The 15,206-nt window shown below is 31.2% G+C and overlaps 2 long non-coding RNA genes across 11 annotated transcripts in view; one reads left to right on the top strand and one right to left on the bottom strand.

Moving 5' to 3' along the window:
• Window positions 1–10,492, bottom strand: part of LOC148599869 (uncharacterized) — a 26,945-nt gene extending 16,453 nt beyond the window's left edge. For 2 of the 3 annotated variants that reach the window (XR_015918116.1, XR_015918117.1), the window contains exon 1: window positions 5,073–6,397. This is a non-coding gene — a long non-coding RNA (uncharacterized LOC148599869). Of the gene's footprint in view, window positions 1–5,072; window positions 8,318–9,084 lie in introns of those variants that run through there. The other variant, XR_015918118.1, reaches the window with a different exon arrangement.
• LOC148599868 (uncharacterized) overlaps window positions 1–15,206 on the top strand; it is a 26,504-nt gene extending 11,298 nt beyond the window's left edge. For 3 of the 8 annotated variants that reach the window (XR_015918124.1, XR_015918125.1, XR_015918126.1), the window contains 9 exons: window positions 983–1,052; window positions 1,292–1,393; window positions 2,033–2,210; window positions 4,039–4,114; window positions 4,377–4,449; window positions 6,438–6,513; window positions 10,488–10,570; window positions 11,173–13,200; window positions 13,638–15,206. This is a non-coding gene — a long non-coding RNA (uncharacterized LOC148599868). Of the gene's footprint in view, window positions 1–982; window positions 1,053–1,291; window positions 1,394–2,032; window positions 2,211–4,038; window positions 4,115–4,376; window positions 4,454–6,390; window positions 6,514–10,487; window positions 10,571–11,172; window positions 13,201–13,637 lie in introns of all 8 variants that reach the window. The other 5 variants (XR_015918120.1, XR_015918121.1, XR_015918122.1 and 2 more) reach the window with 5 other exon arrangements.

Genomic DNA, 15,206 nt, shown 5'->3' with positions numbered 1-15,206 from the left:
TTCTGGCAAAAAATATACGGGGACACGGGGCCGCTACGTTACTCTCCGCACCCGATTGAATGGAATTGAATGACTCTTTCACATAATCTTTATTACATATTTCCATTGTGTACCTCATATTCCAGAATTTGATACAAATCAATTTGGGGGTTTCACATAACAGAGCATAAACTCTGTAATTTTTAAATATGGGGACATGGGTGATTTAGCTCTTATCGGCTGCTTCTCTTGCAATTCAGAATGGAATTAAATGAATTTTTTACCGACTTTTTATTACATATTCTCATTGTGCACACTTTATATTGAAGATGTTGGTCTGAATCAAGGTGAGGGTTTCATAAAGCGAAACACTCACTTTGTCATTATAAATATGGGGACATGGTGATATATCTTATCCGTTATTCCTCCTACACCACTGAATGTAAATGAATGAACCTTCTAAAAGATTTTTATTACATGTTTCTATCGTGACATCATATTATAGATGTAGATTTTACATTAAATCAATGTAGAGGTAAAGTTCATGTCATTAAATTGAGGAGTGGGTTATTATGCTTGTAAGGATTGCTTACAGATTTTCTAAGTTTTTTTTATTCCTGATTTGTTTACTCCCTGATTACTTTTTGTGCTTTCCAAAAAGTAACATTCCAATTCAATTTTTATAATAAAATATATACGTCAATGAAGCATGATAGACACATCTTGCTCGTCATTTGTTTTGAGTCACATTGTCTTTAACTATGAGTTGCTTGAATGCGTTTTCGTTGGCTGTAATTTGAACGTCATTTCTGTCGCAGTTTTGCCCTTATTTTTGTTATCACCTTCGCCACACATTATGAATCACAAAGAAAGCGTAAGAGAATTTCAATTTCTAATTCAGACTTGCCTAGAAGACTGAACCATATTTTAAAGAAACTACATCGGAACCAATATTTTTCGGGTTTTGATCAGTATACCATAACTTAATACTTTAATATTTTAGATTTCAGAAAGTAACAAGGAAGAGGATGGAAAGTACCACTGCGTAACTGTCGAATGAATATCCTGAACTGGTAAGAAAATTGTACTTTTGTATTGAATGATGCCTTCGTAACATAAGAATACAAAAAAAAAAAAATCAATACAAACCGATACTCGATATAAAAGAAAGCATTGATGTCGATTTTCATGATTTATTCCATATGAATTGGAAACATTCGAAGAAAATGTACAGTCAAGGGGAGGTAACGCCAAAAAAGATTAGTTAAAATGTTTTCGAAAAATAAAATCTAAATCAAGCACCTTTGTTTAGGAAGTATGTTAACACACAAATACGAACAGCTCTAAAGATTACAACCCTGTACCAAAGGTATCTACCAACATAAGCTAATAATATCAACTGAAATGACATAATGTAAGTAACGTATTGAGTTTTTCAATTCCATCATTTCTATAGAGATATTGTAATCCTACCTATATTAAAAAATTGTCTTTATTTCTATATCTGATCACGCAAAAATACGAGCATGGTTTATTGCCATTATCATTTCTAAATTGCACCCGCAAAAACGAAACTAAGGCACACACACACACACACACAAACACACACACACACACACACGAAGCGATGATTAATGTTAAAATTGTAGATTTTTTTATTTTGGAAATCATTTTGATGACAATAATGTAGAGATATTTATGCAATATATGTTTCACTGAATCTCCAACTCACTGTTTTCATCGTTCTGACCCCAACCCGACATATCAATATCCAAATACAAAAGAGGAGGGTTCCATGGTCAGAGGAAATTCGGACTAGTATAAATGTAGCTAATGAGTACAAAATATAAATATTCCTTGAACAAATATACATGCAGTGTTCTTCAAAGTTTCCATCTCTCTTTTGCTTTTTTGAAAGATTTCCAATAAAAAATCTGTTTATTTACACAAGTTATCACAATTTGATGACATGCGGAATTTAATGCAGAAATGTGCATGTAGTAGTCCAATCTTGCCTTTTTTCCGACATGATACTTTGTGGTTTATGTTTTAGGGAAGAAAACCAGATCACAGTATACAGAAATACATATACTGTAAATATATACCGTCATTTGACTTTCTTAACTTAGAAGATTAATTGATATTTACACTTAAAAAGGGGGCACCAATATCAGAGGGATATGGACACAGAAAGCATCTCCAAAATTACTGAGCATATATTAACTTTCTCAGTAAGTACACTTGCACTTGTAAAGTTGACATAGGTAAAAGAAATATAATTGGTTGGTAAACAGTAGTTGGTTAATAGTGTATTACATGTTTTAAGGGGAGGAAATAAAACAAATACCCTACCTATTTAAACAGGCTAGCTTCGCTGAAACTGAATTTACCTCGAGTGAAGGTTACTGCACCAATTACCTTTATGAGATGTTGAACAGAAAATTAGGTGGCCTACCAGGCAAGCACTGTTTAACATTGCTTTGCCCATCAGGAAAACTTGCCACATGCGTCCTGGAAAGTGTAATTTGTATACTTATGCATTATTAAATAATTTTGTATCGTACAGTCCTTGAACCGATCCGCGCAACGACTGAATGATCGCTGACGGATTGATGACCAATAAAGGTACTGTAAAAGTTTTGCAACTGTGAAAAATATTAGACAACTAAACACACCTGAAAATCAGTCTTTAAAGATCTGAGTCCTTGGCTACAACGGAAATAAAGAAACTAAATATAAATTTTACAAATGTACAAACTATTTTTTTAATAGCAGTTAATTGAAATGTCAGCTCCAGACCAGTTTAAATCTTCAAAACGTTATGCCTCCATCATATGGTTAATAAATCCCAATTCTTTCCATACGGTGTTGAGAACCACATTTCATCAAAAGTCAAACAATAAGGACACAACCCATATCATCCCAAAACACTGCTTTTAAATTTAGTGTTTTAATTTCTATGTAAGTTAACCATTAGCGAATCAATGTTAATACCACTTAAATACTACCAATTAACGATTTGACAACAATATTATGACTATATGTCTTACAAATGAGCCTATTCAATGGTTCAGTTAACTTATTGGGTAATTATCTAAGTGTATCATGTCTCAAAGTTCTGTCAAAATGCCAAAATGGTATTTAGATCAATTCTTAATGAATTGATCAACTTCAAATGTTACACTGTCCTTATATATGATAATAATGAAGGAGAACAATATATTTTTGATAAAGAATAATTTTGTCTGTTTTAAAGGAGAACTATTATGAGCTTATTTATTTCAAGAAGTCAAATTGAAAGTTTATATAAAATTGACTGCAGGTTATTTTAATGATGCCCTCAGTCAAGGGGAGGTAACGCCAACATTATTTTTGCTGATAATGTTTAAGAGGTCATAAAAATGTTATAACAATTTCCCTAAGTTATGCTAAGCAATCAAGGTAATCATATTCAGATAAATTGAAGGATTTTATTCCTATTGTTTTTCACAGGAATATCGCTAAAAACGAATGTTTAACAAATGTATGATATAATTTATGTTTAGAAAAAGAATCTCTATTATTTAAATGAAGAAAGTGTATCTTAAAAACATGATTTAGATATTATCATTATGCAGACTAAAACTGAATGATATGGTCATTTTTGATTGTAAAGTTATTCATTAAAAATGAATAAAATGGATCTTCGAAAAGAAGTATTGTGAAATATGAAGTACAGGATTTAGATAAGATGAGTCATCAAGTAATTCGACAGAAAAGTCATAAATACAAATTGAAGACACATCGACGAAGTAACACATTTGTAAATTCCTATAACAGATAGTCTCACCTGAAGTGTAAAACATTACCCGTTCTCTCATTTGCAGAGAATTTGTTGATTTTCAGAAAATGATAACAAAAAATGAACACTTGATCAAAGAAATATTGGGGAAAATACACGATTTAGTTAAAATGAGTCATAAGAAATGCAAGACATATCGAAGAAGTAAAACATTTGTAAATTCCTGTATCAGATAGTGTGTCCTGAAATATAAAACTACCCTCTTTCTTCATTTGCAGAAAGTTGGTCGATTTACATCACAGAGGACAGAAAGAGACAACAATAGAATGAAGAACAAACTAGAATTTTGGAAAGGTAAGTAGTTTGTTCAACACTCAGGCAAACAAATATTATAGTCTTTAAAAATATATTTTGACCTTTCCTTGTAAAAAAGTATCAATATTTAGATGTTGTTAAATGTGCTGTAAAAATGCTAAACGTGAAACTGTATGAATGTCTGTGAGATGGTTTACACGATCATATTCTATAACTCAAAATACCTGTCAAAGGCATAATACATATTTAGTATTGTCGGACACATTGAGTATAAAACGTAACCCACTTTTCTAATCTGCAGTGAATTGGTCGACTTAGATCCAACGCGACAGAAAAGGATAACATTAGAAGGGAAGAACAGACTGGAATTCTGAGTAAGTTAGTAGTTTTACAACACTCAGGCAAACACAAATTATAGTTTTTTTACAAAAATATTTATTTTTTTTTTACCTTTTCTTGCAAAACTGTCGCTATTCAAATGATGTTACATGTGCTGTAGAAATGCTAAACGAGAAACTGTTTGAATGTCTGCGGTAAAATTTGAATGATTATATTCTATAACTCAAAACATCTGTCAAAGTCATAAGACATATTTAGGATTGCCGAACATATAGTTATATACAATGTAGCACAATCTGTATTTATGAGATTACGAATTATACCTCATGTGAACAATATGAAGTGACATTCGTAGTCTAAGCGAAAACGAAAGAGTTGCCCCTCTATACTGAAGTAACATAAAAATAAAGTGAAGAAACAAAAAATAAAGAGTTACGAAATTCCTGACTTGGGACAGACGCAAACAATGCAACGGGGTTAAATTATTTTGACGTGATTACAACCCTACTCCTTACAGTCCATGTATGGGATAAACTTACCACTTGCCCAATATCCCATTTCCCCATCCCCCCATTCCTCATTGCCCTATACCCCATACTCTATTGCCCCATGCCCCTTTACCCATAGCCCCATACCTTATTCCCTATAGCCACATTACCTTTTTGCTCCATCCCCATTGCATCGACGCATTTCCCGTTGTCTAATGCCTTTTCCCATTCCGAAAGGAAAAAGTAAAGTAAACGTTACGCATATAATGCATTAGGATGTAGACATTTTTTGTGCGATCAATACTATTTTTAGAATCTCGCCGGCGAGATCGAAAATTACCGAAATCTCGCGATATTTGCATTGTTTACATGCATATGTAGTATCGCCACTCCGAGCTGCATGAGAAATAATCATGCAAAATGTTTTAAAACTATAGATAAATGTATAAATTGTGAATGAATATGATTTATAAATTATTCTTAAAAAAAATTAAAATTGCTCAGATAAGATTTTTGTTGATTGTTGTCATACATACATTTCGAACCAGATTCTTGAAAATGAGATATTTTCTTTGCAAATTGAATGATTGCATACACTTGAAATATCCTTAATGGCCTTATGTTATTGTTTAAAATGTTAAAATTGTCAAAATAAGCATCATATGTGTGGCTGTGATACATTTATTTCAATCAAATGTTTCAAAAATGACATATTTCTTCAGATTGTAAGGGTTCGAACAATTTTAATTTCAATTATGGTTCCAAATTATTGTTAAAAATTAAAAATGGCAATATTAGTATTAAAAATGTTAAAATTGTCTATGTCATTATTATGTTGATGGCTGTGATATATTACAGACCAAATTCTTGAACATGAGATATTTTTGCAAATTAAATGAGTGTGAACACATGAAATAACCTTTATGGTTGTATATTATTGTTTAAAATGTTAAAATTGTCAAAATAAGCATATGTTTGGCTGTGACATTTTAATTCAAGTTAAATTACTCAAACATGACATATTTCTGCAGACTGCAAGGATGCGAACAGTTTTAATTCAAAAATAGTCTAAAATTCTTGTATAAGAGTAATCAAGGGAACCAAGGTTATAGCGGTAATGAAAAGAATGTAATCCAGGGACAAAGACCAGACATAGAAAATAAACATACACAACAAAGAACATAAAGTAACTAAAATCATACATATCTAAGTGTATCATGTCTCAAAGTTCTGTCAAAATGCCAAAATGGTATTTAGATCAATTCTTAATGAATTGATCAACTTCAAATGTTACACACTGTCCTTATATATGATAATAATGAAGGAGGACAATATATTTTTGATAAAGAATAATTTTGTCTGTTTTAAAGGAGAACTATTATGAACTTATTTATTTCAAGAAGTCAAATTGAAAGTTTATATAAAATTGCAGGTTATTTTTATGATACCCTCAGTCTAGTCTCATTATTTGTGATAATAATGTTTCAGAGAACTCCCCTGAAATATAAAACACTACCCTCTTCCATCATTTGCAGTTAATTGGTCGATTTACATCCTAGAGGACAGAAAAAGATAACAGTAGAATGAAGGACAGAATAGAATTTTAAAAAGGTAAGTAGTTTTTACAACTGTCAAGCAAACAAATATTATAGTCTTTAAGAAAAAATATATATTTTGACCTTTCTTTGTAAAAATATCACTATCCAGATGTTTTTTACATGTGCTGTAAAATGCTAGACCAGAAACTGTTTGAATGACAGCGATATGATTTACATGATCATATTCTGTAACTCAAAAGATCTGTAAAAGGCATAAGGCATCTTCAATATGTCCGGACATATGTTTATATACAGTGTAGCGCAATCTTAACTTATTATATTATAAATGATACCTAGTATGAACAAAACTAATTTTATATGTATGTTAACAATTCAAGCTATAAAAGTCGTATGTATAATAGTGCAGCAGACAGGTATCAAAAAGTGCTTTTGTTTTCGAGTTTAATGGGCCTAGAGGGTATACGGCTTTATCATATGTCAATGTAGCTTTTGAATATCGTACTTATCAAAGTGAAAAGACTTTTCTGCTATTTTGCATTAATTAGAGGATGGGTCAAAGATCAATGGACTCCAATACACTTTGAAAAGTATCTTATCTTACATGACTCTAGTTGACTCTTGAAAAACATACTGGGAAAAAGTACACGAATCAGTAGTGCTGCAGACTGGTATCACAAAGTACTTTAGTTTTAGAATTTAATAGGTCTAGAGGGTACACGGCTATATCACATGTCAATGTAAAGATAAATTAGTATAGTTTTGGAATATTGAACATATCAATGTGAAAAACGGTAAAGTTGAGGAAGGGTCAAATATCAATCGACCTAAATATACATTGATAAGTAATTTGAGTGAAATCGTTTATTGTAGGTATCAAGTAACATGTAAAAATCACATGTATAGAATTTCAGAAATATTTAAAAATTTAAAAAAGAATTTTATCCGACAAAAGTTGACTATTTAATCACAAGACAAAATTGCCTCTAAAAATGATTGCTTTCTAGTGGTGTATTTTCAATGATTAAGAGATAATAAGATACCGTAGAATATTACAATGCATTTAAGCCATTTGTTTATTAATATCTTTACAATTAAAAATGACCATTTCATTCAGTTTTAGTCTGCATGATGTAAAAATCTTTATCATGTTTTATAAATATATTTTCTTTATTTAAATAAAGGAGAATTTCTACAAAAAACATTTTTGTACATTTACAGAAGATCCGGCTTCAGCAATTTTCCTTCAGGAATTTCTGGATTATGCATGTCTTTCGTTTCGTTTTCACATTTAGCTTATTTTATTTATGTTGCTTGAGCATGTAGGGGCAACTCTTCCGCTGTACCTGTATCTACTGATATTGTGGGGCCAACTGCAGCCTGCCCTGTGGTGTGAGGGTTTCCTTGTCGTTCTTTGAAGACCAATGAAGTGCTATGAGTTGGCCTTTTTTATTCCGGTGGCGTTGTTTTCTCTTTGGCATAATCAACATACATATTATTGTTATGTTATGTTTGATTCCTTTACTACCATATGTATCAAAAAAGGACAAAATGCAATAGCCTGAAACATACGCAAACAGTATGAAAAATGACTCGTCTGCGTATTTTCATCATCACATTGATTCCCCTGATTACTGTTACTTGAAACATACGACTCCTTGAGTTGTACAGTTGAAATTAGTTTTGTTTATGTGAGGTACCATTCGTAATCTAATAAATACAGATTGGGCTACATTGTATATAAATATTTCTTCAGCAACACTAAAGATGCCTTATGCCTTTGACAGATGTTTTGAGTTATATAATATGGTTATGTAGATTATCTCGTCGGCATTCAAATAGCTCCATGTTTAGCATCTCTACAACAAATGTAACTACATCTGAATAGTGATAATTTTGCAAGGAAATGTCAAAAAATATATCGCATTGTAAAAAAAAAACAGTTTGTTTGCCTGAGTGTTTTAAAAACTACTAACCTATTCAAAATTGTAGTTTTTTTTCTTCTTTCCATTGTTATCTTTTTCTGTCCTGTAGGATGTAAATTGACCAACTCAATGCAAGTGAGAATGGGAGGTTATGTTTGTATAGTCGTCTTTAACAACGATTAGTGTGCAAACAAAACCTCAAACAAAACATATAGAAACTATTTCGGAAACTTATTGATCCTTATTACAATGTAAAGATAACAGTAATTGACTGGGTTTAATAATTAGATTAGTTACTAATCTTGAATTGTTAGTATCTTCTAAAGTGTGCTGTTTTTGTCCCCTGATACTGCATTCGTGTTTTTTTTTTCATCAGCTAGATAAGGCCCTAAAACGGCTACTATGTAATCCGTTGTAGTTACGATCATTATTGGCTTCACCAAAGGTCGATGCTTGTGCATGCTATATAATCGTTTTTAAATTAAAAATCTGCGCTTTTCTGTACATATACATACGTTCTGTCACGTACAAGTCTCTGACGCAGGTCTTTGGAAAATTTGACAAAATCATTTGTTACAGACGGACGAATAATGAACAGACAAACGCTCATACATGTATGTGGTGCCTGAAAGAAGTGTGAATTTTTGATAGAATACTGTAAGTAAAAGAAACATGCATAAAATAAAAAAGGTTTCATTAACCTGCTTTTTTGCCATTGTACCCAATAAATGTTCTTCCCAGATCTCATTATGGTTAACAATACTTAAAAACAAGTTTTTGTACTTCTACCCTTATAATTGTTGATATCTGTGAGATAGGTCATCAGATCATCGAATTCTTCTTTGGCTATACCAGTTAATGTCATATACTCTTCATTGGACAGTCCATACAGTCAAAGTCTAAACGATTTTTCACCTTAAGCATTTGCCTAATCTCTCAGTTGTTGCATGAGTTCCATTATTGTGGTTTTGTTGACACAAGGCTGATCAAATAAAGACTTGACATTCTTTAAATTTTCAATGGTGCCATTCGTGATATGACAGGGACAACACCGAAAACCTTTAGGGATCAAACTATTGTATACCATAAACACTTTCAACCTGACATCAGCAGAAACAACTATCAGTTTTGGACCTGGTTTCTGTGCTTTGTATTGGTAGGCTGACTGACGGTGGACTTGAAACAGCATTTGACGTCACAATATCTAACCTTGCTTTCTGAAGTGACAGATTTGGTGTTACTTGGACTATTTTTTACCCGTTTGGTTTTGATCTTATAACATTTATGTTTACATTTATTACAAATTACTCCCTCTGGTTTATCTAGTAGAAAATATTTTCTCAGTAATTTTGACAACAATTTCGATACTGACGAGGACCAGAACTAAGCAAAAATAAGTATACAGTTAAACCGTGACCTAAGAAATTTAAGAAACGGTATTATATTATTCGAGTAAAAGACGAATAACTATGGTAGTAACAAAAAAAAAAAAAAATAAATAAAAATAGAAAATAAAAAAAAAAAATACAAATAAAAAAATAAAATAAAAAAACCCAATAAATGAATAAAAAAGAAGAAGAATATCCTCAAATCCTTCGATAGTAAAATATATGATGTTGTAAATGCAATTACCATACGATTTACGGTGATTGGACCTACTAGAACAACATTCGGTTAGATCTTACATTTTACGATTGCATGTTTTAACATCAAGCACAAAACAATTGGTATGCTATTTTTCATTGAAATGGCTAACAATATTTTTCGTAATTGGAAAAAAAAACATGCTGTTTTAAAACAAATTCCATAGGAACAGTTCATTTAAAAATGTCGTATTGAAATTTAATTTAAATTTAGTTTTTAAATGATTTTTGATATAGTCGTTTTTTTTATTGCAAAGATATTCTGTATAAAGATTACTAAAACACTCTGAAAAAAAAGAGTAAAAAAAAAAAATACCAAATTTGTTTTGAAAACCTAATTAAATTACTCAAATAATTGATGAGTAAAAATTATTAGACTGATATTAACAAATTATCATTTCTCAATTCTTGTTATAGTCTTTTATGAAGAATAAAATATCATTATCTTCTCTTATTTGCAGTGTCTTGGTCAATTTACATCATACAATTTAGATTTAGGAATGCAATCAGTAGAAGAAAGAAAATAAACTTGGATAATGAATAGGTCAGTAGGTTATTACTACAATCGTCTCTTATAAGATAAACAGACATTTACGTTATTTAGTAATATGTATAATTTTTCTTTGATGAAAATAAAATAATTTTGATATTTGCTGTTGAAAAGTCAATAGGCTTCCATTTTAATGTCAATTTGACATTTGTGATGACTATAGTAATTACTTCAAATATTTGACAACGGTATACGGCCTCTTTAGTATTACTGAAAATCTGTTTGTATACAATGCAGTACAATGTTTTTTTTTATTGTTTTCGAGAGATACATCAAAGAGACCATTAAATATAAAAATATTTGGATCTATTAAAACGCTTCATTTTCATACTATTTTAAGGTTCTTTAAAACTGAAGATCTAGAACACAAACACTTGCACATAAAATTTATATATGAATGAATAATGAACGGGAGTTTCTAAAACCATACAATATATACTTCTTAATATATTCCTTCTTTTTCATATCGAATAGATGAACATATGTATTGATATGTGTTATATTTTCCACATAAGTCAAATGCATACTTCACCTATAAGTTTCTATAAATTTCTCTCTTGGCATCGTGTTGAGGTCCTTCTAAATTTTGGTTACAGGATTAAACAGCTATTTTCGATCGTTCACGCTTGTATGAACAGATCTCGGAGCTCCCAAACTCAATATTGGTTTCAAGTTGACTGGCTTTCATGCATGTATGAACGATCTGACGAAGTTCATGCAAGAATGGTTTTCCTTTACAACCGATCACTAAATGCTGGTCAAGATATGAAGCTTACTTAAAATTGCAGTTTAGATGTTCTATATTTACATAGACTTATAGAAGTGTCATTTGAAGTTTGTATGGAATATTTACTTTGTTTTAATGTTTATTCTCCTAACATTTGCGTCATCCGTAAGAAATAGTTTTCACTTTTTTCTATCAAGAAAAGAATTGGTCTTGAATTTAATAGTAAGAAAAGGATGTAGTTGGTTTCGTTTTCGAACATCTTTGAAAATTAAAAATGTTTTATTGTAAAATCAACAATCCAATAAATATCTAGATTACACATTTCACCATCTGCTCGGGGACTATCTAATGTATCTTGTGTAATTGAAAGAAATAGGCCACCATACATTTGATAGCAGGTCAATAAGGGTAGATTCATCTTCAGCTGGTAAATATTATTGCATGATAAAACTTCAAGCAGTGTTAACCTTGTAACTCGGTAAATTTAATTTAAAAATATCACCATTTTATATTAATCAACATGTGATGTATTTGTAACGATGCTATTGGTGTTTATGATAGACTAAGCTAATGATATTCAACTCGTGACTGCTTTATATCAAAGCCATGCATTACAGAAACAAAGAATTTCAAATCATGTTTCTTTAATATTGCTTGGGCTAATAAACGCTGAACACAAGTCCTGATAAAATGTTATCTTTAAAACTATAGACTTCGAATACATTTTAAGTATCAAACCAGTCTTTCCTTATAAAATTTCACTCTGATACATTTTTCTCTTTCAGCTTAACAAATGATGATCGGAATGAAAAATTCATTGAAGTTGAAAGCAACACAATCCAAGATAAGTCATATATTAGGCGAAGAAAAAAGTGTATTAGCACAAAAAACTCTTAATGCATCTAATGCTCTCCTTTGCGAACGAGATGAAACTTTTATAACCTCTTGACCCTGCTTGCTTCTGTTCTTTAATCATAATTAAGGATTTAGTTAAAAAGGAAGCTTTATATCAATACATGCTTTATGTTATTTGACAGGTGTGTGAATTATGTGACAAGGCAAGAGTCACGGACGGTATTAACAGTATATATAAAAAAACCTAACACAAACAAAACATAAAAATCTTGTAGGAAGTACATTTTAATAACAGAAAAAAGTATAACGTTTTTACATGCTCGTTAGTCCTTTTACCTTCTTTATATTTGTAGAACAACATAGAAGTTCCATCACAATAATGAAAGCCAAAAGGAATATATGTTACATATTTTTTTGTTTGAATAAATTTCATCATAGGAAGGTTTACCAGAAAAAAAAATATATGTTATACGGACAGTTTTGTTTTAACTTGGTATTTTTAGTTTTTTTAAGTTCTCTTTCGCATGTTTTGTCGTATTCGTATATTTTCATTCACTCAAGGAAAGGAAATGGAGGAGAAAATCATTCTTGTGAAATGTGAAATACCTTTAGGTATCCATTCAGCATATTTGCCTTATAAATTTATTACAAATGAATATGGTCAATGGAGATGTTTGCATTCAAAATATACAGGAAAAGTGTATAGTTGGCTGGTTGTGATTTAGTCTCTATGGTGTCATTATCTCCCATGCGTGTGTGTCCTATGCCAGTACATTTTAATTCAAGTCGGTCTACAAAGGAAGAGAAATGAAATGCTAGTCTTGAATACAAAATATATATATATATATATTTTGGTGGTAAACGTTTTAGTTTACAAATGCAATTATTTATTCATGGATTATCAATAGAGTGATGTATCCTGTTCGTGTAGGAAACAACGTAACAACAGCTCATGTTCATCTTTTTATGTGATTGTGTGATTGTAACAAATCCAGAAAGTCAATGACTGAAAGTTAAACACGCTATAATACGTTATATAACGGTATGGTTAATATATATATATATATCAGGATGTGATAACTGTCAACGGACTTATTAGATATTAGATATTCATAGTCATAGCAATTATTTTAATAGTTATCCCATTTTATTTTAACAGATTTTTTTCTGAAAATCAGCACACTATGTATATGATAATAACACAATATCTTGTGTCGATATCATAGTATTGTTTTTTATATGAATTAAGTATCGACAGAATAATACAAAAGTGTATGTATGATTATATGACATGGCAAACTTTTTATGTGACTTCAAATACAACACAACGGCCAATTTAATGTCATTTTATATTTGGAAATTAATATATAAAGATGTAGTGCAATGCAAATATACTGATAATTTTTGCATCACATTATTCTCAAATGTTGCTGAAACATACTACTGGTTACCAATAATTGCAGACTCTTTCTTTTTCAGACGCAAAAATTCGAAGCAAATACATCAGTGACGTGCAAAGATATATTTTTTAGATAAGTAATATATTTATAGTTATACATTACACAACATACCTGTTCGTTTTGCATTTTACAACAGGTATATTGTACTTCTTACATGTAGTTTGTAATATCTTTGATAAGATATTAATGAATTTAATTGTAATTTTTTGATTTTCCAATTTAATTATGCTATTTTAATTTTCCAGTGAAATATTTTGTTATCATCATACAAATAGTTTAAATGATATTTGTACATATTTGTGGTTGATTTAACTGTCTCTGAAACCTATTAATTACTCCAAATGCAAACAATAAATAAAGCAAAGAAAAAAAAAATGGAAACACAATTGAAAACAAGATGACGATAAAGAATTTGAACGAAAGTAAATGTTCAGAAAAATGAAAGTCGGGAACTGTTGATTGCATGGATTTCGATGGATACGCTCTCACTGACATGCACGGTTTTGTGGCACATTTTGTTGTTCTTTTCTATGAAAAAAATGATTGCCAAGAAGTAATAACCTATTTTAAATATGTTAAGGCCCCGTGCAGGTCCGGGTGTTAAAAGAATAGGCCTGCAGCAGCGCTAAGCTTGTCGTAAAAGGCGACTGAATAGTGCTCAGAAACCTAGCCGGGGGCTAGGCGTTCTGCCCACAGAGCAACTGGGATGTCTGCCCCAGGTGGTGGAATGGGGTACTCCTGGCGTGTTACATGCTGGGGGTTGTCAGGCTATAATACGGAAAACCTGACCGCAAACCATAGTGGTGCACCATGTTGGGAAAGATGCCACGTTCCTCGCACGTTAAAGAACCCTGCTGGGGTATTCGATAGGAGTAGGAGCCTTTGCGCTCTGCCACAGGAGGCTAAATTGCCCGACCTTACCCACACCCCTTTTTCCAGTGGCAATCAAAATTTGTCGACCCTATTATCCTTGTGACCCATCCTTTCTTTTTTTTCATTTCATGTTCATTTTATCATCAATTTCATGTTCATTGTCTGAATATAGCTGAAATATTGCTGCTCGGACGTTAAACCCCAACAAACAAACAAAACATAAATATGTTAAGTTATATCAAACATTTATAAGTTACTTGCAACACAATTGTGTGTATGGTAACCTTATCGAATATTTTCTGGAATATCTAGATAGAACTTATTGAATTTTTAGAATAATTGAGCAATTTGGACTGTATTTGAATACGCATAAGTGCACCAATAAAGTGATCGTTCCCTGCTTTAATAAGACATCTGTTGATTTACTCATATGATGTTAAATCCATGTTTAAACAAACAATGGAAATGACAACGTCGTATGCGTATCAATTTATGAAATAATGGAAACAATTTTGCTAAAAAATTTGCATATAATACCTATGCATTTATTCTAAATGGTAAACTTTCCACATTCCGCATACTTATTATCCCGTCCGTTGAAGTAAAAAATGGTTTTGTGTCAATGCCTTTCTAATTAATATCACACCCAATCTCACTTGCTCAATGTTCCATGCGTCGCGTGTGCCCTCATGTCATAGATCCTTTTAATTCAATA

This window comes from Perna viridis, chromosome 13 (assembly GCF_037379345.1).
Source record: "Perna viridis isolate PV_CMFRI_1.1 ecotype Kerala chromosome 13, ASM3737934v1, whole genome shotgun sequence".
Lineage (NCBI taxonomy): Eukaryota > Metazoa > Mollusca > Bivalvia > Mytilida > Mytilidae > Perna > Perna viridis.
The sequence above is the reverse complement of the archived record's forward strand: the minus strand, read 5'-3'. Positions and strand labels throughout refer to the sequence as shown.